Source organism: Hemiscyllium ocellatum, chromosome 10, assembly GCF_020745735.1.
Source record: "Hemiscyllium ocellatum isolate sHemOce1 chromosome 10, sHemOce1.pat.X.cur, whole genome shotgun sequence".
Classification (NCBI taxonomy): domain Eukaryota; kingdom Metazoa; phylum Chordata; class Chondrichthyes; order Orectolobiformes; family Hemiscylliidae; genus Hemiscyllium; species Hemiscyllium ocellatum.
The window spans coordinates 39,689,953-39,715,666 of record NC_083410.1 but is presented as its reverse complement, the minus strand read 5'-3'; the positions used below and the strand labels follow the sequence as shown (position 1 = coordinate 39,715,666).

At 41.2% G+C, this 25,714-nt stretch overlaps 1 protein-coding gene across 1 annotated transcript in view; it reads right to left on the bottom strand.

The window, feature by feature from the left end:
* Window positions 1-21,281, bottom strand: part of LOC132819732 (transcriptional-regulating factor 1) — a 278,026-nt gene extending 256,745 nt beyond the window's left edge. The window contains exon 1 of the mRNA XM_060831421.1: window positions 21,248-21,281. The gene's annotated coding sequence lies outside the window, so the exon portion shown is untranslated. The remainder of the gene's footprint in view (window positions 1-21,247) is intronic.
* Between the last annotated feature and the right edge of the window lie 4,433 nt (window positions 21,282-25,714).

Genomic DNA, 25,714 nt, shown 5'->3' with positions numbered 1-25,714 from the left:
TGAACAAAGTGTGTCTCTGATACATATTCTCAGAAATAATTTTTCTACTCCCTAAGAAATTAATGTAAGTCTTCAGAAAATGTATGATACTCATGTTTGACAATTGGGTAAGAAGAAAACACTGAATTTAACAGGATAGACAAAACAGTACAAATACAGATTTTTCGACTTTACAAATATATAAAAAGGTATTAAAAAAACCAGTATAATAAAAAACACAAATTACAATACAACTACTGTCTACTCACTACTCACCTACCCTATAAAACAAAACAAAACCAAACACTATGCAAAACAACACCAATAAAAAAAGTAAGTGACTGAAATAAGACAAAAGAGCACACAAGAACACAGAATAATAACAATGCTTGGTGTAAAGCTCCCAAACAATAAATGGGAGCGTTGTATATATACTCGTGTTCGCTCAGGAGTCTCCTTTCCAGGTCCCAGGGCTCAGCAAACCTAACCATGCTGGTTAAATGAACACCCTAGTTAAGGTAGCAGATAAATCTGTATCCAAATCACTCAAAAAGGGCTCCCATATTTTATAAGAAAGGTCTGTTGTGTGGTGTACCATATTTGTGAAAAAATCCAAGAGAATGTGCTCAGTAATTAATTTTTGCCATCTAGCAAGCCCAGCGGGTTCTCAGACACCCAATTCACCAGAGTATTCTTCCTTGCACAGTAAGTAAGAATACTGAATCGTTTCTTCCCATGCCCATCTAAAGATTATAAGTTCGGTAGACCTAGAAGGAGAGATGTCGGGTCTACTTTAACGTCAGTCCTCAATACCCTCCCTATCTCTGCCGCCACATCACCCCAATAAGTGTGGAGCCTGTGGCATGTTCAGAAGCAATGGGTGAGAGTACCGACACTTATTTTACATTTGGGGCACACTGGAGATGCCCCTTTTTTAAACTTCACCAGACAGTCCGATGCCAAATGAACCCTGTGCAGAACGTTTAACTACATAGCGTATGTCCTATTACAGATTGAGATCTTTCGCACGTTCTCCCATATGTCCTCCCGCGTTTCAGATCTCCACTCCTAGCTCTTGCTCCCAGACTTCACAGAGCCAGTTAATATCCTGCCAGGCTCTACCACCCAGGAGGCAATAGAGGGCATTAACTGAGAAGGCGCTTGAGGAAAGTAGCGACAATCTCTCTGTATCGGGCTTATAAGGCTTAGTGAGAAGCATCGTCTTTTTCTGCATGAAATCCCTAACCTGAAAAAACGATCTCTACTGGACAGCCCGTATTTGCGGCTCAATTGCTTGAAGGACATCATAACCTCCCCCTCAAACAAGTCTCCCAAACTAGAAATTCCTCTCGCTGCCCATAGTTTGAACCCTGAGACAATCATCTCTGGTCGGAACCTTGGCATACGAGTTATGGAGGTGAGTGGCGAAGTCTTAGATAAACAACCCTCATTCTGATGCATCGCCCTCCATGCCTTGACCGTATTAATCACAATGGGGTTCCATAACTGTCCTTATCTTATCCACAAACAATATGTTAATAAGAGGGCACTTTGTCTGGGAGGCCTCGATATCCAACCATATTGAGCCTGGATCGTTACCTGCCCAATGCACACAAAAGGACACCAGGAAACTCAATCGATACCTCCTGATATCTAGAAAATCAACTCTTCCCAATCCTTGAGGCAACTGGAATTTACTAAGTTTGATGAGGGGCTGCCAACAATGCCAGACATTGACCTGGAAAACATTATCGGGAGCATATGCATGGAATAAAGCAAACGAGGAAGGAAATTCATCTTAATAAGGGCTATTCAGCCAAACCACCAAATTGGAAGAGCCTCCCATCTCTGGAGATCCCGCCTAATATTGTCAGAGAGGTGATCAAAGTTAGTTCAAAACAACCGATCAAAATGGGAGTAATAAAAATACCTATACTTGGTATTGGAAATCCGCCTGTGGCCACTTAAAGGGGAACCTACAGCCACCTTCAACCTCTGGCACTTCCTTAAGGTCCCCCAAAGGCTTAGCCTCCGACTTTGCAAAATTGATCTTATATCCTGAAATAGCCTCAAATGAATTGATACATTGTATCAGATAGGGTACGGAAGTCATCAGGTACGCTAAAAACAGAAGGATGTCATCCACATACAGTGTAATCTTGTTGTTGTGGTTCTGTTCACCGAGCTGGGAATTTGTGTTGCAGACGTCTAGGCGACATCCTCAGTGCTTGGGAGCCTCCTGTGAAGCGCTTCTGTGCTGTTTCCTCTGGCATTTATAGTGATTTGTATCTGCTGCTTCCGGTTGTCAGTTCCAGCTGTCCGCTGCAGTGGCCGGTATATTGGGTCCAGGTCGATGTGCTTGTTGATTGAATCAGAATATAAGTGCCGTGCCTCTAGGAATTCCCTGGCTATTCTCTGGTTGGCTTGTCCAATAATAGTAGTGTTGTCCCAGTCGAACTCATGTTGCTTGTCATCTGAGTGTGTGGCTACTAAGGATAGCTGGTCATGTCGTTTCGTGGCTAGTTGGTGTTCATGGATGCGGATCGTTAGCTGTCTTCCTTTTTATCCTATGTAGTGTTTTGTGCAGTCCTTGCATGGGATTTTGTACACTATGTTGGTTTTGCTCATGCTGGGTATCGGGTCCTTCATCCTGGTGAGTTGTTGTCTGAGAGTGGCTGTTGGTGTGTGTGCTGTTATGAGTCCGAGTGGTCGCAGTAGCCTGGCTGTCAGTTGGGAAATGCTCTTGATGTATGGTAATATGGCTAGTCCTTTGGGTTGTGGCATGTCCTCATTCCGTTGTCTTTCCCTTAGGCATCTGTTAATGTGTACATGTCATGTACAAAATCCCATGCAAGGTCTGCACAAAACAGTACATAGGACAAACAAGAAGACAGCTAACAATCTGCAACAATGAACACTAACTAGCCACGAAACGACATGACCAGCTATGCTTAGTAGCCACACACGCAGATGACAAGCAACATGAATTCAACTGGGACAACACTACTATTATAGGACAAGCCAAACAGAGAACAGCCAGGGAATTCTTAGAGGCATGGCACTCATCCACAGATTCAAACAAGCACATCGACCTGGACCCAATATACCGACCACTGCAACGGACAGCTGGAAATGATAACCGGAAGCCGCAGACCCAAACCACTACAAATGCTGGAGGAAAGATCACAGAAGCGCTTCACAGGAGGCTCCCAAGCACTTGAGGATGTCACCTAGACTGGGGACGAAACGTCTGCAACACAAATTCCCAGCTCGGCGAACAAAACCACAACAACGAGCACCCAAGCTACAAATCTTCTCCCAAACTTTGAGTACCCTCAATCCCACTTCCAGAGGGGTTATGTGAACGTTCTGATGAAAGAGCCACTGGCAGAGGCCAATCAAAGTAACCAACAAGTGAGAGGGAACAGCCTTGATGATTACCCCTGCCAATCCTCAAGTTCCCAGACTTCATCCCATTGGTAGCGATCACGGCGAGAGGGTCTGCTAACATTCTTGATCTTAAACCAAATTACAAGTGAGCATAACAAAAAAAAATACATTTACACTTCCACCTTGCATTGATCCATGCACTACACTACTGGCCAGAATGTTCACATGTTCACTGAATTAAGATATAAATGTTATATAACATAACATTCCTTTCATAATACAGAATAACCCTTTAATGATTAGAATGAGAGTAAACTCATTCAGATGCCAATACTTATGCCAATTCTCAGCTTGCAAATAAAATCAATTAGAATTTGAAACACAAATACTTAACATATTGATGCAGTGAATTCTGAATAATAATCTGCTTTAAATATGAAGATATGCTGTTATGATAAGATCCACATTTACCCTATTCTTATATTTTCTGTTTTGGATATATTTAGTACAAGCCAATTTGTAGCAACAGCAAGATAAAAGAAAGCCTGTTTTCCTGTGCTAAAAATTAAAGCACTTAGAGTCACTTATCGCCCAAAACTTTGCTGGCAAACAAAATGTGTCTCTGGTGCATAATCACAGAAATATTCATCTTTTCTGCATTGTTAGCAAACTTGCAAACCTTCAGTAAATGTGTAACGTTCGTGCTTGACAACTGAGAGAGAAGAAAAAACTGGAAATAATGCTGTAGTAGATACAAATGGTAAAAATAGTGCTATAACGTAAAACACTCTTAAATCAACGAAGATAGCAGAAATTTCACATAATGAACAATTGCACTGAAATTCTTTAACTTAAAATAAATGCAGTTTTTGAATTCTTTTAAAAATTGTTTAGGCCTTTTGCTATTCACCAACTGAACATATGGTTCAATCAGGGGACTTTTGGCTGACTGGCTCTGTTTCTCTTAATACCCTACTGAACTAGTTCTCTTAGATTTTTCCCACACAGATGGAGTTCCACAACGAAACTTAGTGATTACAGTGAAATCTAAGGCACATCCTCCAACGTTCTCCCCGTGTCTGCGTGGGTTTCCTCCGGGTGCTCCGGTTTCCTCCCACAGTCCAAAGATGTGCGGGTCAGGTGAATTGGCCAAGCTAAATTGCCCGTAGTGTTAGGTAAGGGGTAAATGTAGGGGTATGGGTGGGTTGCGCTTCGGCGGGTCGGTGTGGACTTGTTGGGCCGAAGGGCCTGTTTCCACACTGTAAGTCTAATCAAATCATGCAAGTGATACTCAGATGGGACTTTAGCAAATTAATTATGTCAAACCTCGGTGGAACATTTAATGACTTGTGTCTTGAAACATAGTTAGCATGCATGAAATTTCAAACTTAGTGAAAAAATGAATTGGTTTCTGTTTCCATCTCAAGTGTAGTTTATTCAATTTTATGTTCCTCTTTTGATTTTGTGTTCTGTAATGGAATAGATTAATTTACTGGTGCAGCCATATTGCTTGCCCTGCCCCCTCCGGAAGAAAAGTCACTGCCAAACTCACTGACATCAAAAAAGGGAACACGCAGCTCTCCAGACAGCTGAAACAAACTGAAGGCCGGACTCTTGTCTATCAATGGAAAGTTCCTGGCAGTATGATTACTGACAGCTCTAGAAGGGGACACCCGAGGGACATGGTGGTGGATTTTGAAGACCAGGGAGACAGGAATAGAAGGCGGTGCCAACATCTTAGGGGCGGGGGGAGTGGCATGCACACAGAACACCTACTGAACTAAGTATCACACGTTTTCATTCCACCATTTCTTCATAAGTTAAGAACATAGAACAGTACAACACAGTGCAGGCCCTTCAACCCTCAATGGTGTGCTGACCTTCAATCCTATTCTAAGATCAAACTAAACTTCATTGTACTTTTATCAATGTGAGTCAAGAGTCATTTAAATACCAATCAAGAGTCACTTAAATGTCCCTAATGTATCTGACTCTACTACCACTGCTGGCAGTGCACTCAATGCACCCACCACTGTGTAAAAACTTACCTCAGGCATCACCTCTAAATCTTCCTCCAATCACCTTAAAATTATGCCCCATTGTGATAGACATTTCCGCCCTTGGAAAAAGGTCTCTGGCAATCAACTCTATCTAACTCTCTCATCATCTTGTACACTTCTATCAAGTCACCTTACATCCTCCTTCACTCCAATGAGAAAAGCCCTAGCTTCCTCAACTATTCCTCATAAGACATGCCCTCCAGTCCAGGCAGCATCCTGGTAAATCTCCTCTGCAATCTCTCTAAAGCTTCCACATCCTTCCTATAATTAGGTGACCAGAACTGAACACAATATTCCAAATATGGTCTAACCAGGGCTTTATAAGAGCTCCAGCATAACCTCGCAGTTCTTAAGCCGAATCCCCCGCTAATGAAAGTCAACACACCATTCACTTTCTCAATAATCCAATCATCTTGGATGGCAACTTCGAGGGATCTATGGACATGGACCCTAAGATCCCTCTGTTCCTCCACAATGCCAAGAATCCTGCCTTTAACCCTGTAATGTGCATTCATATTTCCAGATTGAACTTCATCTACCACGTCTCAGTCTAGATCTGCGTCCTGTCAATATCCTGTTGCAACCTACATGTGCCCTCCACACTATCTACCAACCTTCGTGTCATTGGCAAACTTACTAACCTACCCTTTTACTTCCTCATCCAAGCCATTTATAAAAATCATAAAGAGCAGCGGTCCTAGAACATATCCCAGTGACACACCACTTGTCACAGAGCTTCAGGCTGGATACTTTCTATCTACTGCCACCCTCTGTCTTCTGTGGGCCAGCCAATTCTGTATCTAGACAACCAAATTTCCCTGTATCCCATTCCTAATTACCTTCTGAATGAGCCTACCATGGGGAACCTTATTGAATGCCTTGCTAAAATCTATGTACACCACATGCACAACTCCACCTTCAATGTGTTTTGTCACATCCTCAAAAGAATTCAATAAGGCTTATGAGGCATGACTTGCCTCTCACAAAGCCATGCTGATAGCTACCTCTAATCAAACTACGCTTTTCCAAGTAATTATAAATCCTGTCTCGAAGAATCCTCTCCAATAATTTGTCCAACACCGATGTAAGACTGACTGGTCTGTAATTCCCAGGGTTATCTCTTTTCCCTTTCTTGAATAAGGGAATAACATTTGCCACCCTCCAATCATCTGGTACTACTCCAGTGGACAGTGAGGATGCAAAGATCATTGCCAAAGGTGCAGCATTGTCTTCCAATGCTTCCCATAGTATATATCCCATCTGGCCTGGGGACTTATCCTTACCTTTTTCAATAAGAGGCATTTGGATGGGTATATGAATAGGAAGGGTTTGGAGGGATATGTGCCGGGTGCTGGCAGTTGGGATTAGATTGGGTTGGGATATCTGGTTGGCATGAACGGGTTGAACCGAAGGGTCTGTTTCTATGCTGTACATCTCTATGACTCTGTGACTCTATGACATATCGTCTGCTGTTCTCACAAATGACAAGGTCGCTCTCACTCGTGAATAATGAAGCAAAGTATTCATTAAAGACCTTCCCTACCTCCAGGCACAAGTTCTCTTCACTATCCCTGAACGGGCCTACTCTCACTTTGGCCATCCTCTTGTTCCTCACATAATTGTAGAACACCTTGGGTTTTCCTTAATTCAACCCACCAAGGCTTCTTCATGCCCCCTTCTAGCTTTCCTAAGTCCATTCTTCAGTTCCTTCCTGACTACCTTGTAACCCTCCAAAGACTTTCTGATCCTTGCTTCCTCAACCTTACGTAAGCTTCCTTCTTCCTCTTGACTAGATGTTCCACATCTCTCGTCATCCAAGGTTCCTTCACCCTACCACCCCTTCCTTGCTTCAGTGGGACAAACCTATTTAACAGTCGCAGCTAGTGCTCCCTAAACAACCTCCACATTTCTGTCGTGTATTTCCCCGAGACTATCTGTTCTCAATTTATGCTCCACCGTTCCTGCCTAATAGTATTGTAATTCCCACTCCCCCAATTAAATATTTTCCCACACCGTCTGCTCATATCCCTCTCCATGACTATAGTAAAGGTCAGGGAGCTGTGATCACAATCACTGAAATGCTCTTCAATCAAGAGATCTGACACCTGACCCAGTTCGTTGTCAAGCACCCAATCCAATATGGCCTCCCCTCTAGTTGACCATCTACATATTGAGTCAAGAATCCTTCCTGGACACACCTGACAATCTCCTTCATCCAAACCATTGGCACGAAGAAGGTTCCAATCAATATTTGCAAAGATTAAGTCACTCATAACAACAATCCTGTTACTTCTGCACCTTTCCAAAACCTGCCTCCCAATCTGCTCCTCTGTTGCTATTGGTGGTCTATAGAAAACTCCCAATAAAGTGATTGCTCTTTTCCTGTTTCTGACTTCCACCCATATCGAATCAGTAGGCAAACCCTCTTATGTTCTTTTAAAACAAACGGGCCTTCCCACTCTTGCCCTCCTGCCACTGTCCACCATAGGTATTTTTAATCAACCTATTCAGATATGTTATGACACACTTCTGGAGCAACTGGAACTTGAACTCACTTTTTAGCTCCATAAGATTCTTTCTCTCCAACATATTCTACAGGGATGGCAGGTGCTCAAGGGCTTTAAGTGTGCAAATAATTAGCTATTCAAGGCCTTAAGTAGGCCTATTGCATTAGTGTGTATGTGCTGTATGAGTATTCCTAAATAAATAAAATAAATAATTTGAATTTCCTGTTTTCCAAACTCAGAACCTCCCAGGGAAGCCAATCTTTCTTTTGAACAACTGCAAACATTGCTTGAACACAGGATGTGTAGCCAGTTTATGCAGTCAGTGGATAATTACCTGATAGTCTTTTTGGTGGTGTTGTTAGAGGGATAAATATTGGACAGGACACCAGTAAAATTCCAATGTTCTTTTCTGAAAGTATGCAAGGTCGTATTTTATGCCTAATGAGTAAGCAGACAAGGTGTTGTGTTAACACCTCATCCAAAATAATTCATGTCCAGCATCACAACATTCCCTTAGTACTGCACTGAGGCTTGAATCTATAATCTGACTCCGGTCCAAGTCCAATCACTGACAAGCTTGAAATTTACATTCCCATAAGCCTATTCACTCGTGACAAGAATCTCAGCCATCTTAAAAGGCCAGAAAGACTCAGACGTTTCATCCTGAAAAGGAGGCATATGAGTGGTGTTCTAAACATACAATGAAATAAAGATAAATACTGTAGTCTAAAATTATAGGTGTGGGACAAAACAGTAAAAGATAATTGTTCTCCATACAGGAAATGATCAAGACTTGGAATTCATTTCCAGTTATAATGGATGCAATGAAATAATACAATGGGAAGACTGGAGGGCTCTTCTACATAAGTTTAATACTGATGATTTCACAACAGTTCATTGAAGAATAAACTGAAAAAAAAATTCAGTTCATGCCACAGTGATAATAAAAACAGAAATACTCAGCGGGGCTGGCAGCATCTGCAAATGGAGAATCAGAGTTAATACTTGAAATGAAACAGGACTTTCTGCTGGAAACTAAATTCACGTCAGCAACTGGACAGGATCTGGATCAGGAGCAGCTATGAAGTCAAAAATGACTTTTGTATAGTGTGTTGACAATCTTGGTTCAGAATATAGAGAACAGCCATCTTTGATTACAGAAGATAGCTGTGGACCTGAGATCCATTTAGAAAACAGTACGATACTCAACACCTTAATCAGTCTTGATCAATATATAGTACTGCTCGAAGACAGCCTCAAGTGGCATTCGCTCAGCATTGATAAAGGTGCTTCATTTAGCAAGTCTCTAAGTCTGAATGGGGCAATGCATTCAACCGTCAGTTTTCTGTATTGTTACATGAGAGATTTTGTCTGTGAACTATGGCCATGCAGAATCCAGAGTCTTGGGAAGAACAGGACTCCTCTCCCTGGTTCGGTAATTTAAAGTTCTTTTTTCTCAACATTTTCCTATTTCTACACTCTAATCTTAGCCTTATTGGAATTCACTCACTTTCCAGGGTTCAACTTCCTGCTCCTCTACTCCAGCATTTGCAGCAGAGGTTTCAGATCTCACGCTGTCAACTTCAGGAATCCTCTTTCTAAATCTCTGCTTCGGTAGATCTCTCTCTACCTTGGAGAACATCCTTCAAACTAATACCTTCAACCAAGCTTTTTATCATCCCGCAGACTCTTCACCTCTCTCTTCCTAACTCATCTCCTCTCCTGTCCCTTTTCCATACATTACAGATATTAGATCTATTAACAAGATCCTGAACCCAAAGAGTGAGGTAAACCACTTTTTAAATCAATGACACCATTATACTTGGAACAGTTCTGTCCACTTCGGTACAGAAAGGTGATTACAGTTACTGACACAAAGATGAGAACAACTGAATGACCATACAGAGAGAAGGCTAAGACTTTGTGAAGTGATTAAGTTAATTGTTATTGGAAATGATAGATGTGATATGATGGGTGATTTTTAGAATTTGAAGTCTTGAAATAAAGGAACACAAGATTAATTTACATTTTTTTCAGGATAGTGTCAGGCTACAATGAGAATTTGTGTTTCAAGTAAAATTCAATGAGTAAAATTATGCAGGAACATTATTTCAGCAACTAAGTGGTCAATTTATGGAGAAGTTGATAAAATTAAGGCAAATCAGGTACCATCTTCTCCAAAAATAGTACTTTGGATCCATTCAATTAGTGATTTGAAATGTAACATTGTCAGCAAAGGATACATTGAAGGAGAGATGATTTTCCACTTTGATTTCCTTGCTGTTGCTTGTTAAATTCCCCCAATTAGTCAACAACTCCAATACAGTTATATCATGTAAACAAGGCAGACCCATGATCTTCTACATGTTAGAAATTTTCATATTCATTTAGTCCCAAATTGGTTGTGTTTTGAAAACAAGTTATTTGCATGGAAAAGTTTTCCCTTATAAATAAAGTTACCATCAACTGACATAATTATGCACAAAAAGTTACGCACTCACAATTCAGTAGGTAATTGCAGTGCCTGATGGTATATCACACTATGCTAGCTTGGAAGGTTCTATACATAATATTTCCTGAATCAAGTGAGCTCCAACATGAGGTGTGGCAACACAATTATCTTCAATATCCTTGAGCTAAGGAGACAAAACAATGACAGAGTTACAGGTCTTACACCAATCTCACTGCACTTCCTGGAAGTGCAAATAAACAAGGTTTGACTGTGGTAAACGCATCATGCAATCAATCATGATGTAGACTAATTTATTAAAAACAACCACTTGGGTGAGGTGCAGTTGATCATGAATGTGCACAAAACCGTACTTTGATTGACTAGTTTTAAGAGAAGATGGTTGTAAAGCGGTTTCCCAGCAAAATAAGATTTGTCTTGTGATCTGATAATACTGCTTCTCACATGGCTGTGACTTGGAATTGGATACTCAGCAGGAGCAATAGATCTGAGGTCACCAATAGTAAGCACCATGGTACCTTTTCAGCAATGAAGTTGCAGTTCTTTGTTCCCAGTTCTTTTATTGTTATTCTAAGATAGCGATCCCAGAACTGATTGCTCGAACAAGACATTATCCAGATACATGTGCTCATCAATCTGGAATGCAATTGAAAGTAATTGTAATGGTCATAACAAAATTGTATTATCTCTGTCTGCAGTATTAAAATAATCTATAAAGTGACATTTTTACTTGCTCCCTTTTATTCTTCCATGTAGTGATTAAAAACAAGAAGAATAATATGAAGTAATTTTATGATAATCCAGTCATTACCTCTGATACAATAAAACAATGAATCCAGAAATGGATATTTGCAGAGTTGTGCAAGTAGTTTTTTGTGGCTTCAAATGAAACTGAGATGTCTGACTAAATAGTTAGTTCAAAGTATCAAACACACTTCATGAAATACTGCAGATGCTAACAACTTTCAGCAAACATATTAGCATTTAAGTTAGTCCACAGTAATAACTGAACACAGCTGAAATTTGTTCTTTTTAAATTTTGACAATACAAGTCATTTACATCAATGATTTGAATGTGAGCATAGGAGGTATAGTTAGTAAGTTTGCAGATGACACCAAAATTGGAGTTGTGATGGACAAGGTTACCTCACAGTACAACGGGATCTTGACAATGGGACATGGGGCAGAGGAGTGGCAGATGGAGTTTAATTTAGATAAATGTGAATTGCTGCATTTTGGAACAGCAAATCAGAGCAGGACTTATACACTTAATGGTAAGGTCTTGGGGAGTGTTGTCGAATAAAGAGACCTTGGAGTGTAGGTTCATAGTTCGTCGAATGTAGAGTCGCAGGTAGATAGGATAGTGAAGGTGGTGTTTGGTATGCTTTCCTTTATTGGTCAGAGCATTGAATATAGGAGTTGAGAGGTCATGTTGCGGCTGTACAGGACATTGGTTAGGCCATGTTTGGAATATTGCGTGCAATTCTGGTCTCCTTCCAATCAGAAGGATGTTGTGAAACTTGAAAGGCTTCAGAAAAGATATACAGCAATGTTCCCAGGGTTGGAGGATTTAAGCTATAGGGAGAGCATGAATTGGCTGTGGCTGTTTCACCTGGAGTGTCAAAGGCTGAGGCGTGACCTTAGAGGTTTATAAAATCATGAAGGGATTGGATAGGATAAATAGACAAAGTCTATTTCCTGGGGTGGGGAGTCCAGAACTAGAAGCAAAGGTTTACGGTGAGAAGGAAAAGATTTAAAAGGGACCTAAGAGGCAATGTTTCACACAAAGGGTGGTGTGTGTAAGGAATGAGCTGCCAGGAGAAGTGGTGGGGGCTGGTACAATGATAACGTTTAAAAGGCATCTGGATGGATACATGAAAAGGAAGGGTTTAGAGGGATAGGGGCCATGTCTGGCAAATGGGACTAGATTAATTTGATGGTTGGCATGGGCAAGTTGAACCAAAGAGTCTGTTTTCATGCTGTACACCTCTGACTCTATAATTAAAATCAATCTATTCAGCTTACCTAACATCACTATGAACAACTTCTATACCAACTAACATTTAGTTTTGAAACCTACAGATTCAAAGATACAAAGCTGTTCCTATCTTAAAATGACTGTCTTCTTGTTCCCACACTATCCCCCACACCCCTCTCCCCACCATTCCCATTTCCATTTCCCCTGTTCCTGAAGAAAATGTACTTAAGTCCTGTGTCTGTCCTTCTTGATGACACTATTTCCTTGACTTTCTAATTGCATTGATTCCTCCTGAAATTGAATTACATAAATCTGGCAACAGACAACAGACAAGAGAAGAACAGAGAAAGTTCCAGCTATTTATAAAGACCAAACTGTCCTACAAGGAATGGAGCCTTTCTCCAATCTCTGATCTGACTTATATCCAAGCCCAGTTTGAAGCTATGTGTTTGATGGTTAATGCACCCAGATCAACAAATACTGCCTTTCTGACATCATGCATATCCTGAGCGCAAAGTTTTTAAAACTCAAATCCTGACCTGAATGAACACTGACAGCTCTGGCTGGGCATGTAGTACAAAGTCAAGCTCCACACTGATGGTGGGTATCAATGGCTTCAGGCAAGTAAGTGGCAGATGTAGTGAAAGTAGTACATGGGTTTTACCTGGGAACAATGATTGTATTTCAGAGTATTACCACTCAATCTACAAATTTCAAAGTCTTTTCAAATGGTTCAAGAGTAAAATTTTATGTTGTGGTTTGGTTGTGACTATCAGCATAGCTTGATGCTATCTTTTGTGCTCAAATTATCCTTTTATGCAACTGTACACACATTCACTTCTCAGCAGTTTTCATTTGATACTAGACCATATCGGAGCTGAAGTAGGACATTCAGCCCTTCAAGTCTGCTTCACCAATCATGGCTGATCTCAAAATTCTCAACTGATTTCCTGCCTTTTTCTCATAACTATTGATTCCATTGCTGATTGTTTTAACCTATATCAACTTTGAATACACTGAATAACCCAGCCACAACAGCCCTCTGTGGTAAACAATTTCACAGGTTTATGTACTTCCAGAAAAAAATTCTCATCTGTCTAAAATGTGTTACCTTTATAAGTAAATCCTCTGGACGTAGACTCTCTTGCAGAGGAAAACAATATTTTCAGCATTTGCCCTGTCAAGTCCTCTAAGAATCATCTATGTGTCAATAATGTCACCTCTCATTCTTCTAAATTCCAATGAATACAGGCCCAGTGTATTCAACTTCAAGTCAGAAAGCAATTTCTCCACGTTTGTTATTAGGCTAGTGAACCTTCACTGGACTAGATAAGGGGCCCAAAGCTGTTCACAGTATTTCAGGAAGGCCTGACTGGTGCTATATATAGCTTTAGGAAAAGCTTCTTACTTTTATCATACAAAAGAAGTGCAAATGCGGGAAGTCTGAAACATTGACAGAAATTGCTGGAGAAATTTAACAAGTCTGGCAGCAACTGTGGAAAGAAAGCAGAGTTAACCTTTTGAGTTCAGTGACTGTTCCAGGATCACTGGACTCAAAATGTTAACTCAGCTTTCTCTCCAAAGATGTTACCCGATCTGCTGAATTTCTCCAACAATTTCTGGTTTTGCACCCTGCTTTTATACTCCATTCCCTTTGAAATAAAGAACAACATTCCAAGTACTTTCCTTATTACCCACTGAACTTAGATGCTAGCTTGTGATTCATGCACAAAGACTCTCAAATCCTTTTGTTCTGTAGTTGTCTGCATTATTTCGCCATTGAAATAATATTTAGATCCTCTATTCTTCCTGCCAAAGTGCATAACCTCACATTTTCCCACAATATATTTCATCTGCCAAGATTTTGCATGCATGCTTAACTTGCCTATACCCCTCTGCCAACTCTTTTGTGTGATCATCCATTTGACTATCGTATATTCCTATCTATTTTGTGTCATCTGCAAACTTGGCATTGTTCATTTATTTTCCTCATCCAAGTCACATTTTCAGTTTTCCTATCCTCTGCGACTTTTTCCACTGTCTAATGATTCTTGCTTTCAGTGGCAGGAGCCCTGACCTGATCCAGGAATACACCATTTCTACAAATGTGAACAAAAACCAGTCTGAGGTCTGCTGCAAGTCAAAATCTAAATCAGGAAGTTCGTCAATCTACACCACACAAATAACTATTGAAATAACTCTGAGATCACATGCTCATTAATGGAAATTCAGAATCATTAATCCATTGCAGAAGATTTGGTAATCCAACCAACAAGTCCACAGTAAAGTACAGCTAATGATTGGCCATCCAGTTTGGTTGGCTAATGAACCTTAAAAAGATACACCTGTCACAGATTGCTGATATTCTTCACACCTGGCTTCAGAAAATCCTGAAATATGCTGCTCACATAGGTAGTATAATCCTTTCTGGACAAGCACTGTGAGGGTGAGCAATTCTATGCAACATTAACTGCAGATTTTTCACTGGTTAGATTTCAATAGCGCCTATGCTCAAATGTTTAAGTCCATAAGCATTGGCTCTTTCAACCTTCATCTGCACACTTTATCAGGCAAACAGAAATTTCATAGAAGTAACTGACTTGGTGGTTGAGGTGGATAACATTTTAAACAGAGCCATTTTGCATTGTAGTCAGTCAACTGAAAAACACTGAACAATTGGAGTTAGTTTGACTTAAAAGAGTTTACAAGTTATGGTGTTTCTGGAGTGGAAGAAATGAGTTCATAGTCCTGTTTCACTACATAGGGAGTTTCAACCATAGCTTTGATTGTGCAAACTCTCAACTGGGAATTTCCTAGTTGTTATAAATTGCTTGTACATAACCTTAAGACCTCAGGATAGATCAGTCAGCTGTCCTCTTGCTGAAGAAGATTACCACGTGGATGCTAAAAATCTCCACTCAAAAGAAGTGGAGATCGTTCTGAAAAAAATGAAGTTATTGAATGGCACACCCTTATTAAAGAATGTTTGAGAAACAATATTTGCTTGGAAGTAGAAAATATTAAAGTATTTCAATGCTATGGTCCTAGCTGATGGTGGTACAAGGCTTAGGAGGATACGTGGCTTGATGGATTATAAGTTTTATTCTTCCTGTTAACAAAGGTCAGTTACTAAATATGTTCACAAGAGGCTGCTCATGTACTTTTAACAAAGTTAATTAGACATACAAGAAAACCATAAAGTATTTTACAATATACAACTACTTGAAAAACAATTACAAATACAAGAAAGATTCAATCCCATCTCCACACTAAAGCTCCTTATTCAGCTAAAATTTATTTCCTTTCAATAAGGTTTTTGTATGGATTCACTTAAGGTCATTTTCTTTAGTTAATTTATTTTCCTGAGACCTTTAAACAAGCTGCTAATTCAACTAATTTATTACCAGACATTAATTCCTTCATTCAGGATTAGTGGTACTGGAAGAGCACAGCAGTTCAGGCAGCATCCAAGGAGCAGTGAAATCGACATTTTGGGCAAAAGCCCTTCATCAGGAATAAAGGCAGAGAGTCTGAAACGTGGAGAGATAAGCTAGAGGAGGGTGGGGTTGGGGAGAGAGTAGCATAGAGTACAATGGGTGAGTGGGGGAGGGGATGAAGGTGATAGGTCAGGGAGGAGAAGGTGAAGTGGATAGGTGGAAAAGGAGTTCAGCAGGTAGGACAAGTCATGTGGACAGTGCTGAGCTGGAAGTTTGGAACTAGGGTGAGGTGGGGGAAAGGGAAATGAGGAAACTGTTGAAGTCCACATTGATGCCCTGGGGTTGAAGTGTTCCAAGGCGGAAGATGAGGCGTTCTTCCTCCAGGCATCTGGTGGTGAGGGAGTGGTGGTGAAGGAGGCTCAGGACCTCCATATCCTCGGCAGAGTGGGAGGCAGGGTTGAAATGTTGGGCCATGGGTTGGTGTGGTTGATTGGTGCAGGTGTCCCAGAGATGATCCCTAAAGCGCTCTGCCAAGAGGCGCCCAGTCTCCCTAATGTAGAGGAGACCGCATCGGGAGCAACGGATACAAATAAATGGTATTAGTGGATGTGCACGTAAAACTTTGGATGTGGAAGGCTCCTTTAGGGCCTTGGATAGAGGTGAGGGAGGAGTCATTGTTTTTACCTCATTAATTCCTTCATCTCATGTCTAGAACAGCTTTGTCAAATGTATTTTGTTTCTGACACCTGTTTCTGGAATTTTTGTCTTAGCAACATTTTCCCTCGCTTTGGTTGTTGAGACTCTATTCTCTTTGATACAGTTTCTACCTGAATGAAGCTTCTTCTGGGCCTCTCCAGTTGTAAACTTCAAGTCTGTGAACAATTGTCCCCCATTTAGCTGAAGATGAAGGTTTCTTGGAAATTATGCCTTTGGTTGCTGTTCACTAAAACACTTGGGTGCTATTTTTTGAAAAGTCAAGTCTCCACTGAACTGAACTACTTTCTCACTTTAGAAGCTAAGTTCTCAAACAAAAATAAGTGAAGTGTCACTACACAAATTTTAAAAAATTTCATGCTAAGATGCAGCCCTTTAAAAGACTCACGAAACCAAAAGTGTGAAAATCGAGAAGATTGTGCTTGAGATTTAAATAAAAATGCTAAGAATCTTTTCAATACGGCATACAACTCTTTCTCTTCAACGAGAAATGTTGCCAGCTTTTTCTATGATAATTGGCTGAAAACTTTTGAAACTCCAGAAAATAAAGAAACAATCTTGTTAAACATACAAAATTCTGAAGGGGCTCTGCAGTTAAGTAAATTGTTTCAACTTGCCAAAGGAACCTAAAAACACGGGTAAATCAGGTAGGATTGAGAAGAAGAGAATTTACTTCACTTATTGGCAAATTGTTTCAAATCTGTTCATAAAGTTTGTGGATGTTCATCGTTAAATACATCTGAAGGCTGAGGTAGATGATTTTTGGTTTATTAGGCAATTAAAGGCTCTGAGAAGCTACTGGAAAAAAAAATATCAGATTGAAGTCCAAAATCAAGCATGATCTTACTGAGTAGCAGAATAGGCTCAACAGGTTGTCCTCCTCCTTTTTTCTTATGTTCTTGTCTTGTGCCAGTGGAAGTTAAGTCATACTAATTTATTTTCACATTAACAAGCCATGACAAGTAATTTATTTCAAATAATGACTTTTTGTTGCTGTCTCTGATATTAGGTCTATTGCCTTTCATGTTCCCATGGACATGGACAAATAGTGCACCTAAGTGGCAATTTTGATTCACATCATTGAACCCTCATCTAATTTATCAATCCAGTTTAAATAAAGAACGCAATGAATTTACGAACTGTGCACCTTTTAAGTATATTCTAACAAAGTAAAAACAAGACAGTCAAAAGAGCAAGTTACTATTTATAACTTCATCTACGGAGCTATCAGTACCATGTTTCGGCAGTTCCTCTTCATTCCTATCCTGCTGTTTGAAGGATGCCAGATATTTTTCTACTGCTTCAATTATCTCCCTGCTGCCACACTGTGCCTTGCATATTAAAGTGGATTTCTTTTTCGGAACAGCAGTTACATTCTGAAGGGAGAGTACAGGTTTGGTCAATTTACCAGCACAAATTAACCCCAATTCAGCTTTTAGCACTTTGGAATGGGATATGATCAGGAATGGGCTACTTGGTCTTCCATGCCTGCTTTATCATTCATTAAGATCATGGCTGATCTGATTTTAAAACCTTAACTCTATGTTCCTGCATACCCTCAATAATCTTTCAGTAATCAGTAATCAAGAGTCTATCTCTGTCTTAAAAATATTTAAGGATTCTGCATCCATTACTGTTTGAGGAAGGGGATTACAAAGACTCTCAACCCTCTGAGAAAAAAATGTTTTCTCATCTGTTTTAAATGGGCAACCCCATATTTTCAGTTGAGGGTTTGGTGCTGGAAAAGCACAGCAGGTCAGCCAGCATCGAAGGAATAGGAGAATCAACGTTTCAGGCGTAAACCCTTCAACAGGAATGAGGCTTGTTGTCGGGGGGGTGGCGGCGGCTAGGGGGAAGGTAGCTGAGAATGCAAAAGGTAGATGAAGGTGGGGGAGAAGGTGATAGGTCAGAGAGGAGGGTGGAGTAGATAGAAGGGTGGTGCCAAGTTGGAGGCTTGGGAGTGAGATCATGTGGGGGGAGGGGAAATGAGGAAGCTGATGAAATCCACATTAAACCCATGTGGTTGCAGGATCCCAAGATGGACAACGAGGTGTTCTTCCTCCAGGCATCGGGTGGTAAGGGTTTGGTAATGGACGAGGCACAGGACCTGCATGTCCTTGGCGGAGTGGGAGGGGGAGTTGAAGTGTTCAGCCACAGGGCGGTGGGGTTGGTTGGTGCAGGTGTCCCAGAGATGTTCTCTGAGATGATCTGGAAGTTGTCGTCCTGTCTCCCCAATGTAGAGGAGACCAAATTGGGTACAATACATGACATTTGTGGAGGTACATTTCTGTCGGATGTGGAAGGATCCTTTGGGGCCTTGGACGGAGCTGTTAGGGGACGTGTGAACGCAAATTTTGCACTTCCTGCAGTGGCAGGGGAAGATGCTGGGAGTGGGGTGAGGGCTGGTGGGGTGGGGCATGGATCCGACAAGGGACCCATGGAGGGTTTGGTCTCTCCAAAACGCGGATAGAGGTGGGAAGGGAAATGTATCCCTCATGATGAGATGTGTTTGTAGGTGGCAGAAGTGGTGGAGGATTTCCCATCTATTGCTCAACCCTCCTCTCTCCCTATCTACCTATTGCATTATCAGCTACCTTCCCCCCCAGTCCCAACCCCCTCCCATTTATCTCTCAGCCCCCAAGCCAACAAGCCTCATTACTGATGATCGGCAGATACCTGAAACGTCGATTCTCCTGCTCCCCAGATGCTGCCTGACCTGCTGTGCTTTTCCAATACGACACTCTTGACTCTGATCTCCAGCATCTGCAGTCTTCACTTTTTCCTAAACCCTTACTTTTAAGCTAGTTCTGGATTCTCCCAAAAAATGTAACATCCTTTTGACATCCATCCAATCAAGTCCCCTCAAGGTCTTGCATGTTTCAATTAATTTATCATTTTCTAGAGGATACAGGCCTGGCCTGCCTTGCCTTTCTTCAAAAGGCAATCTGTTTATTCCAGGTATTGGTTTCGTGAACTTCACTGAACTACTTCCAATGCATTAATATCATTCTGCAAGTACAGCAAGCACTACTGTACACAGTACTCCAGATGCAGTCTCACCAATGCTCTAAGTAACTGAAGTGTAACCTTCTTATTCTTGCATTCAATTCCCCTTGCAATAAATCATAATATTCTATTACTCTTCCTGGTTACATATACCTAGATTTCGCTGCATCTCAGGGCTCTGCAGATATTTGGTGGTTAATTTCTGTTGGATAACGAGAAGACACTTTCAGTTTGGATAACCCAACAGAAGGCCATGCAGTTTCGGGGTATGTTTCTATAAATGAAAATAACATGGTGAATCTGAAGATTTCAGGTCCGGACACTGATAACTGAATTTCAACCAGTTAATGTTTAGGACTTAATAACCATGACACGTTCATGACAACACTTGAACCAAATAAAGGTTGACAGCAATGATACATTAAGTAATGCAGCTTCAATTCACACCCTCTATGGTTCAAATAACATTCACTTGAAATTTGGTGCGTTCTTCGACCCCTTTACCTAAATTAAAGTCCTGTCTCATATTGGCAAGTTTGAGCAACTTCAGATGTGAAATATCGGCGTCAACAGATTTGTAGCAGAAGGTCAACAAGGGCAAAGGTTTTAATTTCTCATTTCTCCTCGTCGTTTTATTTCCGTTGTTAACAGGATATCACTTTTTAATAGTGAAATCCCTGATTGTGCAAATTAGTAACTTGACAAAACTGTTGTGAGACTGCAGTTGGGATTTCCGTGTTAATTCTGATGTATTATATTGATGTTTTTTAAAATGTTTTCACAACATTCCTTCTGATGTGCACTCAAAGAATGCACAGTCCCCGTCAAACAACTAAGCAATGATCATGCAAATCAATCCAGCCTAAACCCATCATTCCGTTGCACCCAAAACTCAAATCATCCAAGCTGACCAAGCCAAATTACTGAGCTGTTTAAAGTTTAGCAGCATCACTCGTTCCACTCTCCCTGAAAACAGCTTGAGATGCAAAGAACAAAAAGTGAATCGACATACGAGTTTAAAGTATTAAACCCACCCCTAGCGATTGTGCTGCCCCAGCAATCACTCGCACATCGCGAAATCCTGAGACCAACAGATTTTTGATCTGACCAGAATACTCTTCCTTCCTTGCCGAAACATTTCCCTCCCCTAACAAGCCGCACCGCGCACTGCCATAAGGGTGACAATTTTCGAAGCCAGCCCACAGAGAATTAACAAATGTAAGGGGGAAAAAAAATGATCCAGCCATATTCCGACATTGCCCTTTTACCGAAAGAATGTCAATACGATTTAAGTGATGCTGTACAATTCAGTGAGCAATTCCCCGGCACTGCTTGTGCTGTGGGGCACAGAGCCCGGACGCTCCCCGTCTTGCACAAAACAGACGTGCAATGCTTAAAAATTCAGTGCACGACAAGGAATCCTCCCACTGATTACAAACTCTGCTGGCAGCTCTAATTCCACCCCCCACCACCTTGTTTCAGTGACACAACTCCTGGCACTTGGGATGCACGCTGTGGGCCTGCAGATCTGTTCCAAGACACGCACGGATGAAAGAGTAATAAATCACTTATTGGCTGGGCTCTGCTTGCCTGGTGCTCGGCAAGAGAGTCTTGTCACCGCCGCCACCCATTCACAAAATTACGCATGCACAAAAGAAAACCATGCAATCATTTAGTTTTTAAACAAACTGCTGAACACTTCTTACCTTGCAGTTTTCATATCCTGACGTCACTTGGACAGAATACGGTGTGCAATTGCACCCATAATCCTGCAATGGCTCGAACAAATTAAAGGCAGACTGCCCTCCAGAAAGCCCCAAAGCTGTCATGTTTAAATCACCGATTGATTCACCATTGCACTAATATTTGAGAATCGCCACCACGTCTCTCCGCGACGTACGGAGCGGTTCCAAGATGAAACTCAGTTAATTACAGTCCATGGAGAGAAATTATGACGGCCCATCACGAAGGCGCACACGATCGCATTAACTTTGTGAACACAAACGCATGTTCACTCAATTACTTCCAAACCAATCTGTATCCTCTTAGTTTAAGAAAAGGAAATAACTTTTTCTTTTTAAAAAAAGAACTAATTATGGAGCAGTCAAAAATATCTGCCCATTTTTCTTTTCAATTCTGCACAAATAATGCAAGCTCTGAAACGTTGACAGGAGCAGGCCATTCAAGCCGGGTACTGTCTTCAGCTTCAGCTATTCTAGAAGATGGCTGATCTGCTTTCCACTTCCATCCTTATACTTTGGCTCCATATCCCGAGTTTGAGCGACATGGGGCTATGGTGAGATTTAAAGGAGAAGGGACAAACAGTCCAGAAAGGACAGTCTTAACATTGGGAACATCTCAGGCCATCTTTTACACTTTACTCGAGCATTGAGGTGAATTTCTCACTGAACATCAGCGAGTTGTGAACTTAGGAGAGATTACAGCTTGTTAAATGCCTCACTATAAGCATGTCTCACCTCATTATTGTTGAGCTTCCTATCTTACCAAAAATGCAAAGCAAGCGTGAAATTTGGAAGAGGTATCTGCCAGCTTCATCAGCACTTGCTTTGAAGTAACTCTATGTCACACAATGGATACCAATATCTCAAGGCACAGCACAGTCGATGGGCACAATCACAAACACGCACCCCACATCAACACACATTGGTATTTGTCATATGCCAGGCTCTAAGAACCATCATGACATAGTTCCGATCCACTTATGGGATGCTTCTGCACTTCAGTGCTGTGTCTTGATCATTGTAATGCTGCAGCAAGGAGACTGTGCACTCACAGATGTGCACCAAATCATATATTGGACCAGGCTCAACGAAGTGTGAGATATCAGGGAGAATATGATGGCAATTGTGCTGGCAAAATAGAGAAGGGTATTGACTTCTTTCCCAGAGTGCTCCAGATGACTGAGACTTCTTTGGCCAGCTGGTAACCTCAGACCAGGCTGACAGGGTCTGGTGTCGTGGCCTCCACTGCTAGTCCTGGATGAAGAGGAAGTGCAATGTTTGCACTAACAAAGTGGGGTGCCAATTTTTCCATTTACCATGTCCAAGGCAAGAATCTGGAACATTGAGGGGCTGTTCAGACTGACTGTGCTGCCTTGGTGCACAAAGGCTTTTTAAATTTAGTGTGGGTGGAAGGGATTGGCAGATAGGTATCTGCTAAGTTGTGAACTATTCTGGAAACAGCATGCGCAAAAATGAATCAGGCCTGAGGGACTCCATTGGGGCAGTGTAGGTAATGAATGAGGCCTATTTGGCAAGGTAAGGCAAGAAATCTCGCTGGTGCTTTCGGTGAGAATCCCTCCAAAAAATTTGACGCAACTTGCACTTTGTCAAAAAATTGTAAGATTCTGCCCTTGATTAATTTCAGCCTAAAAATTTATTAGTAGAGCCAGTAACTATTGCTTTATGTAGGAAAAGGTTCTACCATCTTTTGTATGAGCAAGTTGTTTTTAATTGAATGGCCTAGTTCTATTTTAATGTTCTCTTTGAATTCCCAGTAGCAGTGTTTCTCTCCAAATTTTACTTCAGTCAAATTCTCTGAACTTTCTTTATTGAGGGAATACAACTCCATGTAAATTTTCCTTCAAACATTAGGCTTCTTAAAGTGGAGATTGGGACCTGCAGTGGGTCCTGGCCTGAAGTTTACAGATCCCCTACTGTGAGGCAACAATGGCCACCACGCAGCTGAAACCAAGTTATACCAACTGTGCTCTTATTCTAACAGGCTTCCACTCTCACTGACACCTATCTGATTTCTGCTGTTCACATTGAGAGGGTCAGCACAATTTTCAAGCCTCGATATGGGAAAAATGTTTGGCAAGCACTGATCTAAATCTTGCAGTTGTGGTAACATTCTGGTGAATTTGCTCTTCATTCCATTCAGAGTTTCCTCTTTTGAAGATACAGTTCTGTTATGACCAAGTGAGGAAGGGTAATTCAGTTCCCCTCTTTTTAGCACCTTTCTGTCTGTTCCACCAATTTTTTCTCATGCATAAATCAAAAATGTCAAAATGAAGGAGCTTTCTTGAGTAAAAGAAAGTAGCATTTATTTCCTACCAACCCTCGAAAAATAATAAAAATATGACTTCAGGCATAAACACAGATAATAGGTTTAAAAACGGAAAGTGTCTACTACAGAAAAGAATTGAAAAGGTCTCACGTTCCTTAACATATTCGACATTTTAGAATTTTAATCTGAGATCACAGTTGTTAGTTGTTGATTGGCATCCTCATCAGTGGTGAAAGTGTGGACTGCAGATGCTGGAGATCAGAGCTGAAAAATGTGTTGCTGAAAAAGCGCAGCAGGTCAGGCAGCATTCAAGGAGCAGGAGAATTGACGTTTCGGGCATAAGTCCTTCTTCAGGAATAAGGAGGGTGTGCCAAGCAGGCTAAGATAGAAGGTAGGGAGGAGGGACTTGGGGGCGGGGTGTTGGGAATGCGATAGGTGGGAGGAGATTAAGGTGAGGGTGATAGGCCGGAGTGAGGGTGGGCGCGGAGAGGTCGGGAAGAAGATTGCAGGTCAAAAAGGTTGTGCTGAGTCCGTGGGTTGGAACTGAGATAAGGTGGGGGGAGGGGAAATGAGAAAGCTGGAGAAATCTGCATTCATCCCTTATGGTTGGAGGGTTCCTAGGCGGAAGTTGAGGTGCTTTTCCTCCAGATGTCATGTTGCCATGGTCTGGCGATGGAGGAGGCCAAGGACCTGCATGCCCTTGGCGGAGTGGGAGGGGGAGTTAAAGTGTTCAGCCACGGGGCGGTTGGGTTGGTTGGTGCGGGTGTCCCAGAGGTGTTCCGCAAGTAGGTGGCCTGTCTCCCCAATATAGAGGAAGCCAAATCGAGTGCCTACTGCCCCTTGACCATGACCCCACCTCCCACCACCAAACCATCATCTCCCAGACCATCCATAACCTCATCACCTTAGGGGATCTCCCATCCACCGCCTCCAACCTCATAGTCCCAAAACCCCACACTGCCCGTTTCTACCTCCTACACAAAATGAAACCAGTTCATATAGAGCCCAACCCTAAGGAGCAGCTAATTCTTGATGCAGTATTGGTGCCAGAATGTTGCAAAATGAAACTTTCTTCCAGTCAAGGGCTCTCCACCTTAATTTGCTTATCACAATATTGATTTGCACATATCTTGGGTAAAATTCCAGAAATCAACACCACTGAGGTTCTGTTTAATTTAGTCCCAAGCCCTTGCTACATTCTGAACAAAATTGTTCACCGTACATGAATTGTGTTTATTTGTATGTAGGCGTTTGCCGTTAACTGGGCAACCCATTGAGTCCCTAATAAATAAGAAGAGAATTAAATTTTGGATTAGGATTTACATATTACTTGTACACAAATGTAAAAGCATGTAAAGATTGGCTCTAGTTCTATTCTTCAACAGCTGGCTTTCCGAAGAAGAAGAACATGATAGCAAAAGATGGTTGCCTAATGGTGAAGATTGCAAGCTAAGAAAAAAATAGTCAGAAAACTATCATTGTAAAACATAGCAAACAACTTTACGTTTTCTGGCAAGTATAAATACTCACAAAGCTGATGTCATACAACAAGATTAAAGTGGGCATGTGGATATAGATTATACGCCTAACACCACTTGCCTTTGACATGGTTGCATCCTATTGTAAATATTTTGTGAGTTGAATGTCTGTCAGTAATCAAAATTTTGAAATTGTAAAAATCTCGGATGCAAATACAAAATGTTTCTTCAATCCATGGCTGGGCTATTGTAGATTTAGCCATAGCCACCTGAAGTATCCACAGAGCAGTTCGTGAACTCTGAATCTGTACAGCTTGTTAAATCACCTTTTATTTTCTTGAGTGCTCCAAATTAAAAATAACCAGCAACAAAACTTGAGTCTTAATCAAGAGATAGGTAAATTTATTGAAAAACTATTGCTGAATGTTACAAAATAAACTTATTAACTTAAAGAAGACAGAGATGGGAGGACTGCTCTGACTTTTCTAATATTGGATTGTAACATATTTATTTGCTTGATCAGTTTTTGATATGGCCCATCATGTGCTTTCTCTTAGATTTAAAATAAAAAGATTCACCAAACAGATTTATTTAATAGGCATAAAATTATTGATACATTGTAAATCAGAAATAAGGGTGCAAAATTGATTGCACATTTAATTTGTA